General features: G+C 37.0%; 1 long non-coding RNA gene across 1 annotated transcript in view; it reads right to left on the bottom strand.

The window, feature by feature from the left end:
* Nucleotides 1–23,512, bottom strand: part of LOC137220702 (uncharacterized) — an 89,940-nt gene extending 66,428 nt beyond the window's left edge. Inside the window, exon 1 of the long non-coding RNA XR_010941751.1 lies at nt 23,424–23,512. This is a non-coding gene — a long non-coding RNA (uncharacterized lncRNA). The remainder of the gene's footprint in view (nt 1–23,423) is intronic.
* Nucleotides 23,513–23,957: the final 445 nt, after the last annotated feature.

Below are 23,957 nucleotides of genomic sequence, written 5' to 3'. Positions count from 1 at the left end.
CTAACACACCATTATAAAGCAATTATACTCCAATAAAGATGTAAAAAAAAAAAAAGAAGGTTATAAATAGGTCAAAATAATGGAAAAAAAAGAAAATACTTTTCTTACTCTATTAAAGGGTCTTGGGACCCTTGTTAAAAAAACACTTGATTATAGATGTATGCTTTATTTTTGGACTCACAGTTCTATTTCATCAATGTATATCGTTATGCCAATGCCACAATTTTACTTTGCAGTAAGTTTTGAAATTGGGAAGTGTGAGTACTCCAACTATGTTCTCCTTCATTAAGAATTTTTTAGCTATTTTGAGCTCCTGGTAATCCATATGAGTTTTTGGAATTATCTGATAATACCTACAAAGAAGTCATCTGGGATTCTGGTACGAATTGTATTGAATCTGTAGTTCAATTTGGGTAGTATTTCCATCCTAACAAACAATATTAAGTTTTCTAATCCATTAATATATTATCCCAATTATTTTGATCTTCTGAAATTTCTTCCAACAATGTTTTGTAGTTATTTAAGAGTATAGGTTTTACAATTCTTTTGTTAAATGTATTCCTATTTTTTATGTTTTGCAAATGGAATTAGAATTGTTTTCTTAATATCATTTTGAAATGTTATTAAAACCATGAGAAATACTATAAATTGTGTATATTGATCTTGTGTCAGCAAACCAGCTGAACTTGTTTATTAGTTCTAACTCTTTTTAGTTATTCTTTAGGATTTTTATATACACAGTTCTATCATCTGTGAATAGAAACAGATAGAAGTAATTTTACTTCTTCCTTTCCAATCTAGATGCTTTTTGGGGGGGGGGGATCTAATTGCCCTGGCTAAACCCTCTAGTTCAAGGTTGAATACAAGTGGTGAGTGCAGGCATCCTTGTCTTGTTCCTGGTCTTAGAGGAAAGCATTTAGTCTTTAAGCATTAGAGATGATAATACCTTTGTTTTTTTTCAGAGTTGTCCTTTATCACGCTGAGAAGTTACCTTCTATTCCTGGCTTATTGAGTATTTTTATCATGAAATGATGTTGGATTTTGTCAAATAGGTTGAAACTAAAGGATGGCAAAAAAATATACAACACAAATTGTAACTGTAACAAAGCTGGAATGCTATTCTAATATCAGACAAAATAACCTTTAATACAAAAAATATTACTAAAAACAAAGATGGCCATTTCATAGAGATAAAATATTATTTCATTAGGGAAACATAATGACACAAGCACATTGTGCCTGACAAGAGAACCCAAAAATACATGAAACAAAAATTGATATAATTGAAATAAAAAATAGGCAATCCAACAATAATAGTTGGAGATTTTAATACCCGAGTCTCAACAATTGATAGAACAAAAAGGTAGAAAATCAGCAAGGTTAAAGCTAACTTGACCTAACTGACATCTATAGAATACTACACACAATAAGAGCAAAACACACATTCTTTTCAGTGAATATAAACCTTTATGTGATAGACCATATGACAGTCCATAATACAAGTCTCAATAAATTTAAAATGACTGAAATAATCCAAAATACATTCTCCAACCATAACAGAATTAGAAATAAGCAATATAAAGAATTTTGGGAAATCTTTAAATATTTGGAGATTAAACAATTCTAAATAATACAAGTGTCAAAGATGAAATCATAAGTAGAATTAGAAAATATTTTTGAATTAAATTGAAATGAAAACAAAACAGATTAAAAATTTGCAGGGTGGAACCAAAGCAATGCTGAGAGAAGTATGTAGAAACCCCTATCTTAGGAAAGTAGAATGATCACAAGTCAATAACCTAAGATCCCACTTTTAAAAAAAACTACAAAAATAACAAAAAACTGAACCCAAAGCAAATAGAATAAGGAAGCAATAAAGATTAGAGACCAATAGGTTAAATAAAAAACAGGAAGACAGTGGATTAAAAAAAATAATCAAGGAAACTAATTTTCTTTTGAAAAGATGATCAAAATTAACACTTTTAGATAGAATGAACCAAAAAAAAAAAAAGAAAGAAGATACAAATTAGCAATAATGGGAATGAATTTGGACCCTTACATTGCACTATACATGAACACTAACCCAAAATGTGTTATACATGTAAATATAAGATCTAAAACTATAAAATAATTAGAAGAAAACATCACAGAAAAATCCTTGAGAACTTATATCAGGCAAAGAGCTGTTGGATATAACACCAAAATATGATCCATAAAAGAAGACTATCAATGAATGAATTTCATCAAACTTGAAAAAACTTGTACTTTAAAATACATTAGTAGGAAAATAAAAATACAAACCAAGACCTGGAAGAAAGTATCTGCAAATCACATATCTGATAAAGAACTTGTATCCAGAATATAAAAAGAACTCTTACAACTAAATAATAACCCAGTTGAAAAATGGGAGAAGAGTTGAATAGACATTTCATCAAAGAAGATATAATAATGGCAAATAGGGGCTTCCCTGGTGACACAGTGGTTGAGAATCTGCCTGCTAATGCAGGGAACATGGGTTCGAGCCCTGGTCTGGGAGGATCCCACATGCTACAGAGCATCTAGGCCTGTGAGCCACAACTGCTGAGCCTGCGTGTCTGGAGCCTGTGCTCCGCAACAACAGAAGCCACGATAGTGAGAGGCCCGCGCACCGCAATGAAGAGTGGCCCCCACTTGCCACAACTAGAGAAAACCTTCGCACAGAAATGAAGACCCAACACAGCAAAAATAAATAAATTAATAAACTCCTACCCCCAACATCTTTAAAAAAATAAAAATAAAAAAAATAATGGCAAATAAGCACATGAATACATGGCCAACATTATTAGTTATTAAGGAAGGGCAATCAAGGGTACACTAAGATACCACTTCACACACACTAGGATGACCATAATCAAAAATACAGACTATAACAGGTGCTAGTAAGGATGCGGAGAAACTAGGACCCTCATGCTTTGTTGGTGGTAGTGTCAAATGTTAGAAGCACTTTAGAAAACAATTTGGTAGTATGGCAGACAGACCCTAAAATGACCCCAAATAATTCCCACCTCCTAGTAGTCATTCCTTTTGTAATCACCTCCCCTTGAGTCTGGGTATGACAGGTGGCTTACTTCTAACCAATAAAGTATGGCAAAGGAATGTTACTTCCATGATTACATTTTGTAAGAATGTAACTACTATCTTGCTAGTGGACTCTCTCCCTTGCTGACTTTGATAAAGTAAGCTGCTGTGTTGTGAGCTGTCCTACAGAGAGGCCCACATGGCAAAGAAGTGACAGTAGCCTCTGGCAGACAGCAAGAAACCGAGGCCAGTCCTACAACCCATAAGGAAATAAATTCCGCCAAGAACCACAGGAGCTTGGATGCAGATTCTTCCCCAGCTGAGATCTGAGATAATACCACTGTCAGCACCCTGACTATAGCCTTGTGAGAGACTCTGAGCCAGAGGACACATCTAAACCAAGCCCAGACTCTGCCCCACAAAATCTATGAGATAGTAGCTAAAAACAACACGTAGCTATTAAGTTTGCAGTTTATTTTTACACAGCAAAAGATAACTAATACAGGCCATTTCTGAAAGCTAAACCTTAACTTCCCATGCAATCTAGCAATTCCAATCCTAGGTATATACCAAGGATAAATGAATACATATGTCCACACAACTATTTACATACATATATTCTTAGCATTATTTGTCATAGCCCCAAAACTTGAAATAATTCAACTATTCATCAATTGGTGAATGGATAAACAAAATGTGATCTATCAGTTCTATAGAATACTATTCACCAATTAAAATGAACTACAGTGCAACATGAATGAACCTCAGAAACATTATGCTAAGTGAAAGACACATGCCAAATATTAAGCTAAGTGAAAGAAGACAGATGCATATGATTCCCTTTATATGAAATATTCATAAAAGCAAATCTTATAAAACAGAAAGCTCTGTGGTTGACTGGGGCTGGAGCTGAGAGTGGAGCTTAACTAAAGATGGAAAGGAGGGATCTTTGGGGTGATGGGAATGCTCCAAAACTGGATTGTGCTGATGGTTACCCAACTATATTAATTATTAAAACTCACTGAATTGTACACTTACAGTGGCTGAAACTTACAGTATGTCAATAGTACTTTAATAAATTAATTAATAAACTCCTACCCCCAACGTCTTCTTTAAAAAAAATAAAATAATGGCAAATAAGCACATGAACATATGGCCAACATTATTAGTTATTAAGGAAGGGCAATCAAGGGTACACTAAGATACCACTTAATAAAGTGTTTCTTTTAATCCTGATGGAGATCCTACCTTAGAAAGGATTATTTTCACTCTCTGGTCCCTGCAATACAGCCCCATATGGAACCCACAGAGTATCCTCACCAAACCATCAAGAACTTCCCCAGCCAAAACTGACCCCCTCAGACTGTGGCTTCTCTAAGCAGCTAAAAGGAGGAAGATCAAGATGATATGGCTACAGACCTTGATGGAAAAAGGGAATTTCTGCACTGAGTCTTAAAGGAAAAGCAGGAATTATAGAGCCTGAAAGGAAGACAATTATAAGTAAAAAAAAAAAAAAAAAAAAAAAAAAAAAAAAGCAGAAGCAGGAAAGAACAAGATGTATTTGCAGAAGACTAAGTATATTTTGTTTTAGTTAAAATGTTTCAGAGGAAGAAAATCTAAAGATGAGAATAGGATTCTTAATGTGGGTTGGTCTTTACAGATAGAATTTCTGTGATCATCATTATCATCTTCTTCAGCACTCAGCAGATACTTACCAAGAATGTGTGGCACACAATGCTACACCGTAGGGATAAAATGTGCAACACATATGCCCTATAGACTAGGCATAAACATTAAAAATGGTAAAATTATCAAAGAGAAAGAATCCTCTCTGAAAATACTTGTACTATCATATTTTCCTCTCATTCTCCTTACGTGGACAGGGAAGAAAATGGTGAAAGAAATCTAAGCTATTTTATCTTATCTAAAAAGTCTCTCTATTCCAGAAACCAGAGGAACAAAGAAAGAGGTGCATAGTCACCTGACAACTCCCTTTTTTTTTAACCCTATATTGAAATGGATGCATGCTGTAAGGTCAGAGATTCTAGTTCTAATTACTAACTTTTGCCAACCTTTATTTCTAAGGCTCTTTCTCAGAAGCACTGCTAATGGCTGGTAAAATATACACTTCCACTCCAAGTAATGGGACAAGGGAAACCTAGTAAGAAAACAAATAGAGGGCACTCCATGCTTCAGAGATTAAAAAAATCTAATTTTTCACAAAGTCATGGTGAAAAAATGGTAGCTATTATTCAACATTTAAAAGGAGAATCTCAGCATTCCCTTGTCTCTTTACACCTTGTAGAAGACACAGTAATAATGAGGACATTTCCTTGGGGCTACAATCAAGTTGCTGAAATAAAGACTAAGCTACAATACCCTTTGTCTTCTATCCTGATGTCAGTGACAGCAGGGCAAGTCCTCTGCTCTAGCCAGTGTTTCAGTACTTTCCATTAGCAGTTAACATACCAAACACATGTTTTTAGAAGTCCACGAATTATTTTAGGAATTCATCTGTATCTAGAAGTTTAGGTAACTTCAAAGGAGATGGGAGCCACACATCTACAATGAAAGTTACCCTTTGATTATTAAATGCAACTACAGGAATGCATGTAGGAATTAGACCTGCCAGAAATGCACAATTCAAAATGAGGAAAGGCAACAAAAGCTGCAATGAAAGTCATTATAGCCCTTTGAAAAAAAGCTTCCAAGAATTTGAAACAGACTCTGAAATTCTCACTAGCCCTAGCCCTAACTGGTTTCTACACAAATATAAAGAGAGAGAGAGAGAGAGAGAGAGAGAGAGAGAGAGAGAGAGAGGGAGGGAGAGAGAGAGAGAGAGAGAGAGAGTCCATCTGTCTGTATGAGTACACATTCTTCTGTTTTGGCTAAACTTTCATTTCATTTCTAGGTTAACTACTATAGAGACATTAGAAAGTTTTGTTCTGCAGTGTTAGAATGTCACAGAGTGACTAAGTCAAACTTAAAATAGAGAAAGAACATTGTGAAAGGCTGAGAATGTGACATTCAACTTGAGGGCCACAGGGGGAGCGATAATACCAAGTAAATAAATTTGTGTGCTAGATAGACCCACTAACTGCTTCTAAGAGATTACTTCTCAAGTTTTGGAACCTTAAGAAATATTCCCAGGCAACCTTTTCTTTCCAGTTCATCCTCACTCATCTAATTTAGCTCTGCTAATTAAAATTTGCTCAGGTAGTTGTAAAGAGACACATCCCCTATCTTAATTGTTCTAGATAGAAAACTGACAGGAAATGGGTAACTGCTGGATTTATTGATATTCCTATTTGACTCTGAATGGATAATACTACCAACCTTATTTTATGTATAAGAGAATGGAGGGGGAAATGAGATCTAGAGATTCTGAATCATATACCAAATGGAATTATGATTCTATTAGTATAAAAATAATCATGAACATTTTCCTCTAAACAACAATTTAAAAAAAAAGATGAGACGAAAGCAAAATGTCATAACTTCTTGTTTCGCAGATACATCCCAACTCAGAGCTGACGTGGACTAATGGGTTGACAGCACACTCTGAACAGGCAACCTGCTAATTGTGGGTGGGGTAGAGAATTGAGGATGTTTGCAATAAAAACTGCTGCTGCGGCCCACGCTCTCACCTCCCAGAGAGCCACGGGACTCAGTGAAGAGACATCTTCATTCTTGATTTTTATGAGCAGAGATCAGAGCATTTCATTTACTTCTTGCAAGAACTGAACTTCCAGTGACAAACATTTAATCTGATGCAGAGCTACGCAAAGACAATTTATCCGTTTGTTTATTTTCCTGAGTTTCTAAAAATTGCTCTTCATTAAAACAGCCCCAGGATACAAGAACAATCAAACCACATTAGTGAACAACCAGAAAAACAACAAGCTGAAATGATTAAAATATATGAACTTACTAAAGCATATTTTAATTCTATCTCAATTCATCTATCATTTGGGATGCCTAGCAGTTTTAAAGTATACATGAATGTTGGCCACACAGAGTATTTAATGCAGACAATGAGAAAGTGTCTCATTTGAGGAAATTATAGGAGTGTAGCTATGCAGGCAGGGGGAAATAAATTACTGACAGCACAGCAAAAACCATCCTTATGGATCACCACCAAGGTCTAGAATTCAGAGAATACCACTAGAAAACTCTACTTTATCATTTTGTGCCATATGCTGGGACAAAACCCAAAGCTGTCATTGTCTGAGTTCCTGTAAGGCTAGGCTCAGGAAGAGGCTCCGACAGGCAGGAACCACCTCACTAATATTTTTATTCTTTCACTTATTTAACAATTTATTGAACATCTATTATGTTCAAGGTTTTGAGGGATACAGGATAAATTAGACACAGTCCTTGAACTCAAGAAGCACTTGGACTATGCCTCTTTGTGGTAAGAATATTCTTACTCACCCCCTATATACTCCTCTCCCTCATAAAAACTAACCTCCCAGAATATTTTTCACTTAGGTTGGAGTTTGTTCATGTCACTAACACTAAAACCACTGATCCCCACCTTCCAATAGCCCGATAATTATCTTGAATTGTGAACCTCAATGTCAGCTCGAGCTTGTACTAACAAATACAAGCTCGGGTTAATGTCTGTCTTTGGAAGAAAAGATGTAAAATATAGACAGGATCGCTTTACAACAAAGAAGCCCAGTAAGACCAATAGGAAAGTATATTAAAGACCTTAGTGTGTGCTTTGGGTTAATTCACATGCCAATATTTATACACACACACGTTCATAACATACATATATACACACATATACACATATATATATATAAAACAGACCCTAAATAATTTTAGAGAATGCTTGTTTAGAAAGAGAAAAGGATGTATGAATATGCCACAAAGCAGAAAACAACTTACACAAGTCAACTGTGGGGCCACAATTCCAGAAATTAAAAGAACCTAACTTTGTTTCCATTCTTCTCTCTGCATTACCTACATCTTCACAAAGTGAACCTACCATAGGAACTACTTTCTCCTTTCCAGTTCTATTGACACCTTGTAAAACTGGGGCATCTGTTGACCCTAACTGGCTAAGGAAAAAGTTTCTAAGCCATTTCATGACTTTAACTGAACTAAGAATATGAGCAACACACAAAGCCTCCTCCCTGCCATTTGACATCAAGGATGGTTGGAACTGGCCTATTTAGGTGTAAGAATGACATTCAAGACAGTGGAGGATGGGAATGTAAGTCTCATCAACAACCAGTTGGAAGGAATCTACCTGGGAGTGACTTGGGGATATTTAAGAAGCCATCCTCTAAATACTTAAGACAAGTGAAAATATGTATCACAAGACAGAAAACACAACTATAGAATTCAGATACTGTAATCCAGGTCTAATTCTCTAGAAGCCAAGTAGATACTTCCATAGAGGTCCAATGAAAACTATGAGATATTCTGTTAAACACAGCAACTTGTATGTAAACTATTATCTAGGCTTACTTCAGAAATTTCACTAAAATTACAGTAAAGGAACTAAAAGTATAAATCCAAAAGGAAAATGAACTAGAGAGTAGATAACAGACAAGAGAGGTCACCAAAATTTTGCAAGATGGACAATAAAAGAATACAATTGACTTAGGTGTAATTATGCTGTCAACAGTTGTATACAAGAAGCAATCTGATTCATCCTATAGAATCCCAGAGAAGCTCAGGATTTGGAATCAACAGGCATATAGATTGATTCCAGGATTTGGAATCAACAGGCATATAGATTGATTCCAGGATTTGGAATCAACAGGCATATAGGCAAAGACGACACAAAGAGCTGGTATCAGATATTATTTGAAAGTCTAGTTAGACTTGAGAGCCTCTCACTCACTCCCAAGCAAGAAGCAACTATTCTTCCCCAACTCCTGAAGGAAATGATTAGATGTAGATCTGGAGGATTGAACTACAGAGGCTCCAGATTTCGTGACAACAGGCATAGGCAAGTTCAGGGAAAAGGCCCCTAACTGACAAGAAAAGGAATATATGAAAGTCTTCATAATGAAGGATGAGGCCTCCCCAACTCCCCTCTCACCCATCCACCACCAGCCAGTTCTAGGGACATTGGTGGCCAGCCAGGAGACTAGAATGTTCTTCTTTGGAGAAAACTGAAGTCTCCATAGAGAAGGGAGGAAGGGCGGGAAGGAGGGAGGAGAGTGAAAACATTTCCTGATGCTTCTGATGATATTTAGGACCTACTGGTCCAAGCTATGTGTTCACTAATTAGCATATACTATGTATAATTAATGTCAACCCTACCTATCTCATCTTCTCAGCTAAACTATAAATTTCATAAGTTCAGAGCCCATTTCTCAATGCAGTATCTTCTGTATAATAGTTATTTCATTAAAGTATCAATGATTGCTTTAATCAAAAAACCGTCTCTTTTCATTGATCAGCACAATTGCTGGGCACAAATACAATAAGGCTTTCCAATTGATATGGAAGAAATAGCTTCTATTATTTAGAGAGTTCCTCTGCCCTTTCTGATTATCTTCTATGGGAGCCAAGGAACACAAGAGTGTTGTGTGTGGTTGGGGTAATGATACTTTATTTCTCCTTTGGTGCATTCACCTTGTCCAGAACTCCAAAAGTAAAGTGACTGCTTCAACATAACATGTTGCTGTATCTATACTATTGGTTTCTAATTTCTGTATAAAAATAGAGCTCCCAAGATTATGGAATCCGCTGCATTTTAACAAACAAGAACATAAAAGCCTATGAATTTTAGTACAAATGCAAATGTAAGTGTAAGTGTAAACACACACATACACACAAACAGATCCTGAAGTGCTTTTCCTCTTGGGACCTAATCAAAATTCACCCTTTTCGAACATGTTCTCACTGATGTAAATCTCAGTCCTAGCTACATGTAACATATTGAATTATTTGATGCAAACCAAGATTTGAGTCAGTTTTCCATTTTAGTAAGTAGAAACAACTAGCTCAAACCTTGATATCAAACCTAAAATGTACATTTTACAGATAAGCAGAATTGCTTTTAAAAAAGTGCTTCCCTGGGTATATTTTTAAAAATAGCTCATTTTTAAAGTAGCAAGGCAGTAATATCTCGAAGTTTAATTGTGTTGATTCTTAACATATTCTAAAGCCCTGTAATGCTTGGATAAATATGTTGCCTAGTTCCTCAGGCCTCAATTATATACCTTTTTAAAAAGACTAATGCCTTGGAACTGGAAGCATAAATAATTAGAATAAAAACATGCCCATTTATATGAATTATCTATAGTCCTCAAAATGTGAAAATAACCAAGTTAGCACTTGCTGTATATGGCTTTTAATTTTTTTATTATATACTTTTTGTTTCTTATATGAGCATCTTTATTGCTTACAATTTTTCTTGTGGCTGATGGGAAGAGATACTATAAATCACCCACAATATACTATATGTTGTAGAATTTTCAATTTGTGAATCACGGGTGATGAGTCCCTGTGTTGGGACCCTGTATAAAAATGATGAGCTAGAAATAATAATTAACCAATAAGTCAGCTTAGTTTTTTTTTTTTTTTTAGTATGCGGGCCTCTCACTGCTGTGGCCTCTCCCATTGCGGAGCACATGCTCCGGACGCACAGGCCCAGCGGCCACGGCTCACGGGCCCAGCCGCTCCGCAGCATGCGGGATCTTCCCGGACTGGGGCACGAACCCGTGTCCCCTGCATCGGCAGGCGGACTCTCAACCACTGCGCCACCAGGGAAGCCCGTCAGCTTAGTTTTATGCTAAGCTGAAGACTCTTTGCATCAGAATCAAAAAGATTTCACATTCAGGTAACAGATTACACATTACTGTATAACATGCTCGCAGCATCTAGCACGTGGCAAGTATTAATACTGGTTGGATGAATGAAGAGTTAATGATTTAATTTAATTTCTCCATCACACAATCAGCTTGTTTTACCTTTCCTATTTGAGGACATATTTAAGGATAAAAGTCCTTTCATGCCAACAAGCACTCTACAGAGTTCCTTCTCCATTACCCCAGTGATATATTATTATTAGGAAAGGAACACAACTCAGCTACATATACCTAAAGGTCCAGCCTAGAAAAGAGGGGAGAAAGAGAAACGATCAATGATAAAATAAAAACAAGCCACTGGAAACAGGAGGATTTCAATGGGTATGGCTGCATCTGTGCTGTGCCTTTGTAAAGGAGTTTATCTATGCATGATGTAATTTTACCTGGAAGTAGTAGACTGACGACCCCAACGATAATAATGTACTAAGGGCCTATTTTGTGCCAAGAACTGTATTAGAGGCTTTATATAAAACTCTCACTCAATCTTCATATAGATTCTCTTTTAAAGAAGAATAATATCATTGCCTAACCACAGCAAACTCTTCCAAATGGGAGAACTTACATATTAAAGGACTTTGAGTGATATGTCTAGCAAATTGGTAGCAAAAGCATAGCCAACTCCTCTTAGCTCTCTACTTTCCCATAACCTCAGATACAGCATAGTGTGGTAGGCAAGGAAATTAGGATTATAAATTACCTGGAATGTAGTTCAAGTACTGGCTGTATCACTTACTGATATTATACCATTGGGCATATTATTTGACTTTCCTCAGGCTAAACTTCCTTGTTGATAATAATACTTTGTCCTGTTATGAGACTGGTATGTCTCAAGATGTATGATGTACTTAGTTCAGGATCTAAAACATGGCAAACAACTGTGGAAGCTGTTCTTTATGATGCAGGATTTTACATTTCTGTGGGTATTAAGAAGGAGTCTATTATGCTCTATGTGCATTTTCGGAGCTCCTTAAAAGGTAGACTGACTATGTGACTCAACCATCCTAGCCACAGCAGAGTAAAACAGAGATCTACGCCTCCCCCATAGGCAGCCAATATCTTTATGGCCAGTAGCACCTGAAGTGATCTGGCATGACAGATTTGCCCAACAGGGTCAAAAATGTCTAACTAACCGAATAACATCTCTGTGTTGGAGATTTTGAACACACAATCTTTAGAGATAATGTAGTTGGTGGCTGCTGGCATATCCCAAATGCTTATATACTAAGATAGGGTAGTACACAGAAGCAGTTAGCAATAGAAGCCATGAGTAAACCAGAGGCCGTGAGAGTACTTAATTCGTTGATTCAACTTGAAGTGCCTCTGATCATTAAAACCGGAAGTAATTTAACTAAGTTTATTTGATATTAGAATCATGAGCAAGGGGACCAAGTGAACACAGTTGATCAACAACCAAACCACTATATTGAAGCACATTTCCCAATCCGAAAGACTACAAGGAGGAATATGATGTCTGTATGATTATTTAGGGAAAAAAGAGATAATAACGAAGGGAATACATGGTCTTCTCCCTCAGAACAAGAAAGTTTTTCTCTAGGATTGTGTGTTAACATAACAACTGCAAGAATAGTAAAGAACAACAATGAAATGGTCAACTGACCACACCAGCCACTTCCATCAGCACAGCAACAATTGACAAATAATTTGCAAAATGTCACGGGAAGCATTTCATTAAGCCTGTGATGGCAGTTTCTGTTAGCTTTGTCTATAATTATTCTTTATTTCCTTAACATAAACAAATTAGCTTTAATAGTATGTCAGATAGTGTTTTCAGTCCCCGCAGAACTTCTAATTTGTAGGCTTTTCAGTTGCTGATTTATCAAAGCTGTCCGTAAAACATGTTCTCAACCCCGTGCATCTGCCTTCTGGTGTTCTTCTGGCCCCTGAATATCTATTAATATACTGTCTTCACACTGGGACAATTTTTTTGTTTTTTTTTTAAAAGGGATAATTTCACTTTCTGAGAATAGATGTAACATGATGTCAAGCATGTGGTAGAACTCCAGGATACTAGTATAATTTTGAAAATTCATGCATGTGTTAGAAAATTCCCATGTTTAAGGCAACAATGTTCCTCATCTGCTTAATGCAACTGAAAGACAAGACACATTTTAGAATTTGCAAATATTTTCTCTGTCAACTAGTTTAAAATAGTGAGTTGCTACTGGCATCTAAACATAAGTAATAGGGGTGTCATACCTATCTACGAATATGAAATAGCCATTCAAGTGAGAGCCAGGAACAAGTGAATACCTTCCCATCTGTGAAATAGAGGGGACTTAAAGTGTTGCTGAGTGTCATGGTGTTAGTCATCATTCAAACTACTGCCATCACTGCCTATCAAAATGGGTCATCAAACACAGGCTTCCAGGGCTGATATGTGCATGGCAAAGCGGGAGAAAGAGACATTCAACCCTCTCACCAGTCCATTCTCATTCCCACTGTATCCAATGTAGTCCTGATATTTTGTTGATATTTTTATTAAATCACATGGACCCGAAAAGTACTGCCTGGGCAAAACAATGTTGACAGTGCTCTCAACCAATTACTTCACAGTTGGCATCAGTCTCTTATTCTAGCTCAGCATAATGAGTTGTCCCCTATTTAGAAATATATACTCTAAATTTATAATCCCAAGGTCATTTTAGAGATGGGATTTCAATATTTCAGTATATTTCTATACCAAGTGGCTTACCATAGCTTCTCAATCTTCTCTTACACTTCCTAAAACTTATCTTTCTTATTGTCCTATGCCCTTCCTATAAAGTATTGGCTTTAAAATTTCTTGAGTTTTCCCAAATTCTGAAAATCCACATATTTTAGAAGTCATTTGGGGACAAACAAAATGTTCTGGAGATGAAAACAATGTCTGAGAGAAACCAGTGAAAAATATAATCATAGTAAGCAATGTCTTCCTTATGCAAGCATGTCAGGGGGAAACATCTTTTATGAATGCTAACCCACCCCATGGGTAGCACCATGCTCAACGAATAACTCAAATGAAGATTCCAATGTCTTTATTTCTTTCTTAGTTCATTTCTGAGGCATCAGAGGTCCCATTCTAAGTTACAAAGACCTATTGCTTTAGAGACATCTCTATTTTTCAGTAATCCTTTAGCTTATATCAGTATCACAAAAGACCAGCTGGAAAGAATGCCAGGGTTTTTATAATAATGACTTTTAATACTCCAGGGCATCTGAATTCTTCCAAAATGGAAAGACCTTCCACCCTCTCTCTACCCCTTAGCAGTGTTCATTGATATATGTTTCTGGCATATTTAAATATTTTAACTCAACTTGATTGAATTATAGAATGACAAAGTAACCAGTAAACCTTCAGAATCATTAAATGTCAACAAGAAAAAAACCTTCAAAGTAGGGGGATAATATCTCATAGCTAAGGTTTTCAGAATCTGGTGCTTATTGCCTGTCTCCTCTTCTCTGGGAGATTGCTTTGTGTGCCATGTGAATGGCAACTCACAAAGGAGAAACAAATACTTCATAGTGAACATACTAGCCTTCATTTCTAAGTTTTGAAATAAATGATTTTCTTTTTCTAAATGCAGCAACATTTTCCTCAGTAAATGTTCTAATTCAATACCTAGAGAGGTTTCTTGCCCTTTCTTCCATAGATTTGTTTTATAATACTTCCTTCTAGTCCAAGGAAAGAGCTCAGTGTCAGGCAGTATCTAACATAAAAACTCCGGTCTCCATTCCACATGAGCCAGGGAACAAAGCTAAAAGCCATCTACTTGCTGTTATACAGTAAAGAAATATGTTTAAATTTAAATGAAGTATGTAATACTGGGTGTTATAGAATCAAAACTCTACAGGTTTTATAGAGATGGGGCCAAATGTATCCATTATTTCAACTGTCCAATTCTCTATAGATTTCCATGTGCTTTTGACTTACAATGCTGTATGACAGATTACACCAACATCCTGAATGGGAAGGTGTTGGTTTATTTTTTATATATCAAACTCAGAATTTTTTATTCCCTTTGCCTTTTGGAAACTTCAGCTATTGACCCAAGGACACTCCTTACATCAGTGCAAAGACCAATAAATATAGCTTAAAACAAAGACAGTATTACTCAGCTTTTGGTTGCAAATTTAATTTCCTCAGTCCATAGTTATCTCTAATAGTCTTGAAGCTAGGCCATGTTTACAGAGGAAGTCTCCCCATTATATATCTAAACCCAAAAGTTGTTTGGCTCATTGGTTTTTTAAAGTACTACTTTTGAAAGGATAGATAATATGACAAAGGAAAAGTTCCTACTTGACAGGAAGAAGAAGTAGAAATCTTGTGCATTTTGGATTGTAAAGAGATATGGAAGTATAAGACTAGGGGAATTATGAACCCTGAGTTTCTGGGGAGAGACATTGTTGAGAAAAAACATCTGGGGAATTGTCAGATTGTCAAGCTGGTGATATACATCCTTACAATATGACACAGGAGGAAGAGCTCCAAGGACAGAAATGCATCGAGATAGATGGTCCTGGAAGATTGAACTCAAGTTTCTCTGATCTTCTGTGTCATGTTAAAAGAATCCAGATTATCTCAAATGTCCGTGAGTGGCTGTGGAAACTCTTTCATCATAACAAAGGACAAAAGTGGCATTGAAACAGAAAGACAAAGAAACTTAAATGCTTGATCAGATGGTGCTGCAGCCAGGCTTCAGGGATTAAACCATGCTTTCAAGAACACTGTAGAAAAAGCCATCATACCTTGCCTGTAACAAAAGAGCATGCTAGAACTTATACAAGCCCAGACTTTGCTTCAGTGACTGTAGTCAAGGTCAGCCAGAGCCCTCAGAGAAGACTAACATGCCCCTCCCTTAACGCTATGGTGAAGCTTTCCACAAGCTTTCTCCACGAGTTGGGAGGCACAAAGCAGGGGAGAGACAGACCTAGAGAAGAGTTTACCCAAAGGATGTTCAGTTAAACTGAAACAGACTGCTTAAGGCCAGAAGAGTTACCTCTAACTGGCAAGTTTTCCTTTCTCTTCTACTATCAGCAGAAAGGGGGGCTTAAGAATATACAAGCAGTTACATTTTTGTACATTTTACAATATAAGTTATGCCCACTTTTCTAATATTGTATTTTCATTCATATCAGCTTGTATTTATGAATGTTTCTCTTAGATGTGACAACTGTATCTCCCTCAGTGGTACCTATTATGTCAGTCTGCACAGAAACACCACCCTCATTAGTCATCAAATCCACTCATTCTACCTGATGTCACTGTCTTTTAAATCTGCCCAGTTTCCTTCATCACCATGGCCATTCATATGGATAATCGCAAGAGATTCCTAAATGGTCTTGATCTCTGTGCCTCTGAATTTTTTCAATTCCATTCATAGCCAACACAACCTCGGTCCTCTGTTTCATTCTTTATATGCTGCATCTAAAATAATCTCTCAACTGATTCACTTTGTTATAAAGCAGAAACTAACACACCATTGTAAAGCAATTATACCCCAATAAAGATGTTAAAAAATTAAATAAATAAAAATAAAATAATCTCTAAACATACAACTCTGTTCCATTATTGCCCTGCTCAAATTCCAATAGTTTTCAATTTTCCTGAGAATAAATCCTGAGAATAAATAAATTGAAATAAATTTCAATTTTCCTGAGAATAATTTCAATTTTCCTGAGAATAAATCCAATTAATGGTGTATCATCCAGGGTCCCAATGGGAAAGACATGACACATTCAAATTAGTATCATTTCAGGTGGATCTTATAAGTAATGACTTATTTAGGTACTATAGGGTATAACATCAGGAAACCATAAGGAATAGTGTGGTGAGATTGCATCGTGTCAATATGGCTAAGCTAGAACCACATTTTTCAGAATCTCCTTCACTGTATGGTTATGGATGTGAGTTGACCAGAAAAGAAGTTTATTTTGAGATCTGGAAGACAGAAGTGAGGCAGAGGCCATTACAATCCAACGGCAAGTGTTTTACAGTGGTAAAGGACAGATACAGAGGTACAGATGGGTCCCAGCTGGTCCTTGCCCCAGTTCCAGCTGTCCTTCCCAACTGCTACCTCAGGATCCCTGTTAAATGCAGACTTTTCCCCTGTGGCTCCATCATCACCCCAGTCCACGAGCTGAAAGTGACTGGCATCCCAGATTGCCTGAGAAGTTTTGATTTACACACCTGTACCAGTGCTTCAGAAGGGCTGATTTATGACTTCTCTCTCATCCTCTAACTCTCCCCATGGACCGTTATTTCCCCAGCTTCTCCCACCATTGTGGAAGGTCTTATTCCTATAATAAATCCCTTATTTCATAATATCCATAGCGGTTCTGCTTCCCTGACTTTGCAGAGCATTTAGGAGTCTGGGATTATTGTTATCCCTAGGCAGAAAAGAGAGAAAACAATCAGGTGGAGGAAGCCTCCTTGAGATTAGGAGGGACTTCAAGCTATGGAACACAACTACTTCAAGGCTATTTCATAGGAAGGACAGTAGGGAAATAAATACCCTGATATCACTCTCCTCCTGCCTTCCAGTCTACTGTCTGGGGTCCTCATTGGCACAGGAACTACAGGCACAGGAACCATTGATATAATCCATACATGTTGACCTCCAGTGCAAAAAGTAAGGGACATATTGGAAGACACCCAGCACACATATATTACATGACACATCATGACCTGCCCCCTACTGCCCAGTCCTTTTAACCCCACATATCTCACCACCCTTTTCCCCATACTCTATGCTATACCACTCTTCTTCTTTTTATGTATTTGAGTCTTCTATATTTTTACTTTCCTGAGGGCCTTTGCAAATAATCTCTCTGTATGTGCTATTTTTTTCCTTTCTTCTTCTTCTTCACTCGGATAGTTCCAAGTTGCCTTTCAGCTATCAACTTTATCACTTCAGCATAGAACCATCACTAGACAACTTAGCTAAATTATAAATCCTTTAGGTGGGCTTCTATAACAACATGTATTCTCCCTATTATATCTTATATCTCATTAATTATAATGTCTTTCCTGATAGAACATTAACTGTAATAGGAGAGGCCATGTATATACTGTTCACTGTCATAACTAAAATAACAGTGTTGTGCCAGGCACATAGTAGACACTCAGTATTTGTTAAATAAGGGAAATGAATAAGTGAATGAATGAGGACTATGGCTTTACTACTAAGGCAGCTGAATACCAACTAGAATATTTTTGTACTTGTAGAATTTGAGCCTAAATCTTGAAAGTGAACCCACTAGCATGTGGTGTCCATGTCTTCTTTGCTTAGAGGGATCACCAGTGTGCAGAGAGCCCATACTCCTGAGAATATTGTCTCTTTCTGAGAGAGAAGTAAAAAGGGAACAAACGATGACCACTGTGTCTCTAACAGCCCAGGACCAGATTTCACTGGAAATTTCACTTTCAAGTAGGACACTAAGGCTACCAGATGGACCCCTCTGCAGAAAACAACTATAAAACTTAGACATAATACAAAAAGCAAATATCTGAAGGTACTGGAGAATGAAGATAACAGAGTCTGGTGGAAAGTGCACACTCACTTGGAATGGGGAATATGGCATGCTCCATGACTATGTTTCCATCTTTTGTGGCCTTAACCTAGGACCAAATACATGCACATGGAACACACAGTGGTGAGAGAGTCTCACATGGAGAAAGTCCCACTCTCTCTGGTCTGGGGAACCAGAAAAGTGAAGCTAGGCAATGTCAAACTCTGAAGGAATTATGGCAGTTCTGAAGTGGCAAAAACCATAAAGGGGATCCCCAAACTCTTCTGTCAGTATCTCCAACTGAACCTGAACATGCTCAAAGCAGAATAGGCTCAAAGCACCTGAATTAAAGACAAAAGCTCTCAACTGAGACCATATCTGATACCCATGCAGCAGAGCTTAGTTCAAATCCAGACAAGCCAAGTACCTGCTGCAAAGGAAATGATCCTTATCACAGATAACAGAAGCTAGAATCTTTCCAACATTCATAATATCTTGAATGCAATCCAAAATTATTCAACACGAGAAAAACCAAGAAAATACAAAGGAGAAAAGGAAAAAAAAGTCAGGTCTGACCCAGAGATGAACAAATGTTGGAGCTAACTATAAGAAATTTTAAATGGCTCTTATAATTATCACCAAGGAAGTAAAACTTTTGGTGAATGGAAGAAATAGAAAATTGTTCAAGGCAAAGAACACGGAGATAAAATATTGAGAAAAAAAAATAGTCTCAAGAACTGATTAGATGGTATCAAATGATCTAATATACATATAATTGATATACCAGGAGGAGAAAGTGAGGCAGAAAAAATATAAAATAACAGTTGAAACTTTCCCAATTTATTGAAATATAGTATTTTTCAAAAAGAAGATATTAAACATCAAGCAGAACACAAAGAACCTGTTATGAGGCTCATCATAGGCAAAATGGTGAAAATCAAAGATAAGGAACAACTCTTGAAAGCAGTAAGAAAAAGCGTTATATACAGGGGACAAATGATCCAATTAATGGCTGATTTCTCATCAGAAACCATGAAGAGTGAGAAAATCTCTCTGTAGTGCTGAAAACTGGTTTGTTTTTGGTTTTGGTTTTTTTTGGGGTCTAACAAGGATTCTATGATATCTTTATCCTAGATATACAGGATATTTTCCTTCAAGAATGAAGGCAAACTAAAGATTTCCAGGTAAAAGAAAACTAAGAAGACTTATTACCAATATAATTGCACTATGATAAATGCTAAAGGAAATTATTCAGGTTGTGGGAAAATGATATTGGTGGAAACTTGGATCTTCTGAAAATAATAAAAAGCAAGAACTGAATTCTGCTAGAAACCTGAATGAACAGGGAGATAGATTCTCCTAGCATCTCCAGAGAAGACTACAGCCCTGCCAATACCTTGATTTCTGATATACGAAAGAGTGAGATAGTAAATGAGTGTTGCTGCTAGTTTGTGGTAATTTGTTACAGCAGCAAGAGAAAACTAACAGAGGGACTTTCTGATAAATGTTAACCTCACGTTTTGAATGGAACGTGGAAAAATCCACACCATTTTTCCAAGAGTCCCCAACAGAACTGAGTCCCACTTTTCTACAGCAGTAACCAGCCCAAAGATGTTACTTGGGATATACTTTCCTTCCTTTCTTGATTTATTCTTCCCATCCCCCCCATCTCTGGGTCTCTGGAAGCACATTCTAAATTAACCTACCTGAAAGGCAGGCTTTGTCTCAGGTTCTGCTTTTGGGGGGACTCAGGTTAAGATAGCTGGTCTAGAGAGTGGCCCTAGACGGGAGATCCTTAGTTTGGGAGAGTCCTCAGGTTAGCATAAACTAGCTAAATTATAAATTTAGAGTTGCCAGGTAAAATCTGAAACTAGAGGGCAAAGAGAGAACAGAAAAAGAGGCAGACCACTCCAAATTGGTAGGTGGTGTCAATAGGTGGAGTGGTGATCAGAACTGGCTGCAGAAGCATCATAATTATAACACTCTAATCCTCTGCAGATTAGGACAAGTTACAGGTGAAAGTGAAGCACTGGTTTATGAGGTAGGGATAGCACCTGAAAGGTTTGGGGTCAATGGTAATAAGGTCTATAGAATTGGCTGCCTTTGGTTAACTGTTTTTAGAGGTTTTTTTTTTTAAAGCAAACACAGGTTTGGGTTATTCAACTCAATTCAAGGCATACTGTGAAAATCAGAAAGCCTCATAGCAATATTTAAGACCCTTTGCAGGTCCAAGTGTGGGGAAAATTTCAGGTTCAGACTTTAAAGGTACTGGTAGGACACCTACAAGATGAATGATAGCCTCAGCAGGACTTCTGCATCAAAACCAGGACCCTAATAGAGAGTGGGACCCTGATACCTGGGAAAGACTCATTTGCATGAAAGAAACTGAGAAACTTGAACCCCCTCGGCCAATTGTAGCAGATCCCACCTTCTTGATGGAGAGCCAGACTTCACTTGCCTGGACACCTTGCAAAGACCTCATCTGAGGCAGGTGCCTTATAAGATGAAGACTTTGCCATTTCCATCTGCAGAAAGGCTAGCTCTAGCAAGAGTTCACCTCTCTTGTAGGACTTTTTGGAAACTGCAAGAAGCAGATAATATACCCTTTTGCAGCACAGGGAAATATAGCCATTGTTTTGGAGTAACTGTAAATGGAGTATAATCTGTAAAAATATTGAATCACTATGTTGTATACCTGAAACTAATATTGTAAATCAACTATACTTCAATAAAAAAGCAGCTAACATACTTCAACATTTTGAATTCATATGAACTTAAGAATATACAAAACAAAACTCTTTTTCAAAGGTGTAAAGAGAAAAGTCAGAGAAATAGAAAAGAAATATTAAAAATGTGGGTACTAGAATAATTTAAAATCAATTACATATAACAATGTTTTATCTTAATAAACATTAGTGTTTAGTTCTTACAAGGATTTCTTTAGTCAGGAAATGCTATTTAAATTCATGAGTACTTCCAAAGATATCATTATTTGAATGCAGAACCTGAGGCAAAAAAAAAAAAAAAAAAACAAGCAAGCACAAACACCAGGTAGTAAGTTTTGGTTTGTTTACATTGGTAAAGAAGGTTAGAAAAAAAATTTTAAATTTTTTTAAGGTATTAGTTTAACAGGTAGTATTCCAACTGTTTATGGTTGCTTTGCAGTCTAGGTACTTTAAATAAAGGACTTGAATTCATGCTTTTGGAGATAAATATGCTCCTCACTATTGCTCCAGGCATAAATGAAGAGAATTGTCTTCCATCTGACTTGGCCCATAAGTCAATTGAGCACATTTAGCAAGTAAACCTTAGTAATTCTCATGTCAACAACAAGTCAATGTTATTGAATGCAGTATGACAACATATAAATAAGTGATATATCTGCTTATGAGAAATGTGGCACAATGAAATAAAAGACTGTGGAGCTAAAAAAAATAAAAGTTCAAATTATATTCTTCATTTATAAGTTATATGAACTTTGGTAAGTCAATTTCTCTGAACTTAAGCTTTCTGTTTCAAAACATTGACATAAAAATGCATAGTTCAGAGGGTTATATTATATAGCACATGCAAACATAGCAAATATATTGGAGAAATATAAATCCAAGACAAAACCTTCTGCCAACCCAGAAAACTTTTCACAAAAGTAGAAACAGAGTTTATTATTGAATGAACATTAAGCCAGAATATAAGTGCATCACAGTCAGTCTGCTAAGGGACTGTGAAGACAGAAAGAAATCTTCCCCTTTTATGTAGCCAAGAACATACAGCCCATTAACCACATGTTCAAGGTGAACAATAACTAGTCCTCAAGCAAGATGACTTGACAGCACCATGTGTCGTGCATAGTCCATCTTAACTTCACCTGGTAATTATGGTGGCCACCTGTGTTTGCTAATTTGCTTTAGCCAAAGGAAAATAAGCGTCTCCTATCTTTATGATGGGAGGTAGTTTTACATCTTGGAGCAATGGACCCACTGAAGTTAGGCTCTGACCCTCTGACAGAGACGAGGAGATAGGGATGCTACCTTTCTTGATTACATTTTAAAGGAATGGCTCCCAGGTCCTTCAGAAAGCCATTTCTGGGAGAATCTTAACTACATTACATATCAAGTAAGCATGTTTTTCATTTTTTACCAAAATTAAAACTGGTACATAAAGCCTCCAAATATTTCTTGTTCCTTCTGTCCTATTAAGTAGCAGTGGAAAAAATAAAGAACTATAAAGACTCTCAGTATTACAGTTCAGCCCAACAGAGGCTAAGGGAAATGGTGTGGCTGGGGAACACCTTTGGGAGTTGCCAGGTAAAATCTGAAACTAGAGGGCAAAGAGAGAACAGAAAAAGAGGCAGACCACTCCAAATTGGTAGGTGGCAGTTTTACAACAATAAGCAACAGAACTTACATACAGGGCTTGTCTTAGGTGGTCATAAGACGAGCAGATCTCCACACCAACCCACCAGAATCTTAAGAGTTTATATAGAGGTCCTAATTGGGTTCAACCCCATATTGAGTTCAGGTGGTCTCAATCACTCCTTACTCTCTCAAGGTTTTATCCTTGAAACCGAATCCCACTGTAGGAACAGTGGACAGAATGTATATTCCTAGACAGGGGAGGGGGTGAAGAGCCTCCAATTGCCAGGGTCCAGCTCACAAGACCTCCTCCAACAATAGTCTACTATACTCTGATCAAGATGCTGACCAAAGTTAAATGGATAAATTACTCAAAAATTTAAAAAAGCCAACACTGTTGCAACAGAAATAGAAAACTTAAGTTTTAAAGATACTGAAATAATTCAAACACTTTCTCACAAAAAAAAAAGTTTGCAGATAACTACTCCCAAGTATTCAATATCAATGTCAGGTTTTCTAATTTAAGCTAAACAAATATTGCTGTTTCCCTTAGCCTCTGTTGGGCTACCCCCCAGGCCTTATAGTTGCCCAGCCTCAAGACCTAAGAAAGAACCCAGAGACAGCTACAGACACAGCAACAGTATATTGTACAGAGGATCTTACACACCTGAAACAAAGGGTCCTGGAGTGACACCCCCACTGTGTACAGCAGACAGCAGGCAGGACGTGGCAGCACTCTTCACTACTTGGGAGAGAAAGAGGCTACCATTTATAGAGGGAATTGACGTTGTGTTGACTCATCTGTTACCAGGGAAACGAATGACTAGGGCAGGGGCAGGAATGTAGGCAGTTACTGATTATGCCCTATAATTAGGAGGATTGGATAGTCATGGGAGTGAGGCAGGGACTGGTAGAGCAGGGGATATACAGACAGCAAGAGAACAGCCATCTTGAATGGCCTCAGAAGAAAAGTAGAGTCAGTGGCAGGGAGCATACAAACATATTTTGTTACAAACATATTTCAAAGGTAATTGCTTCTAACTTAAAACTTTAATGACAACTTTCCATTTGGAGTTGAGTTTATCTATGACCAGAAATATTTCCATAACAAGTTATGGACAGACTGGGAAAAATCTCCTTGAGTTCAGAGTTAAATCTCCAACAATCTATATAAAAATTAAAATTTACACTGCAAAGGTGA

Source organism: Pseudorca crassidens, chromosome 3, assembly GCF_039906515.1.
Source record: "Pseudorca crassidens isolate mPseCra1 chromosome 3, mPseCra1.hap1, whole genome shotgun sequence".
Taxonomy (NCBI): Eukaryota; Metazoa; Chordata; class Mammalia; order Artiodactyla; family Delphinidae; genus Pseudorca; species Pseudorca crassidens.
The sequence above is the reverse complement of the archived record's forward strand: the minus strand, read 5'-3'. Positions and strand labels throughout refer to the sequence as shown.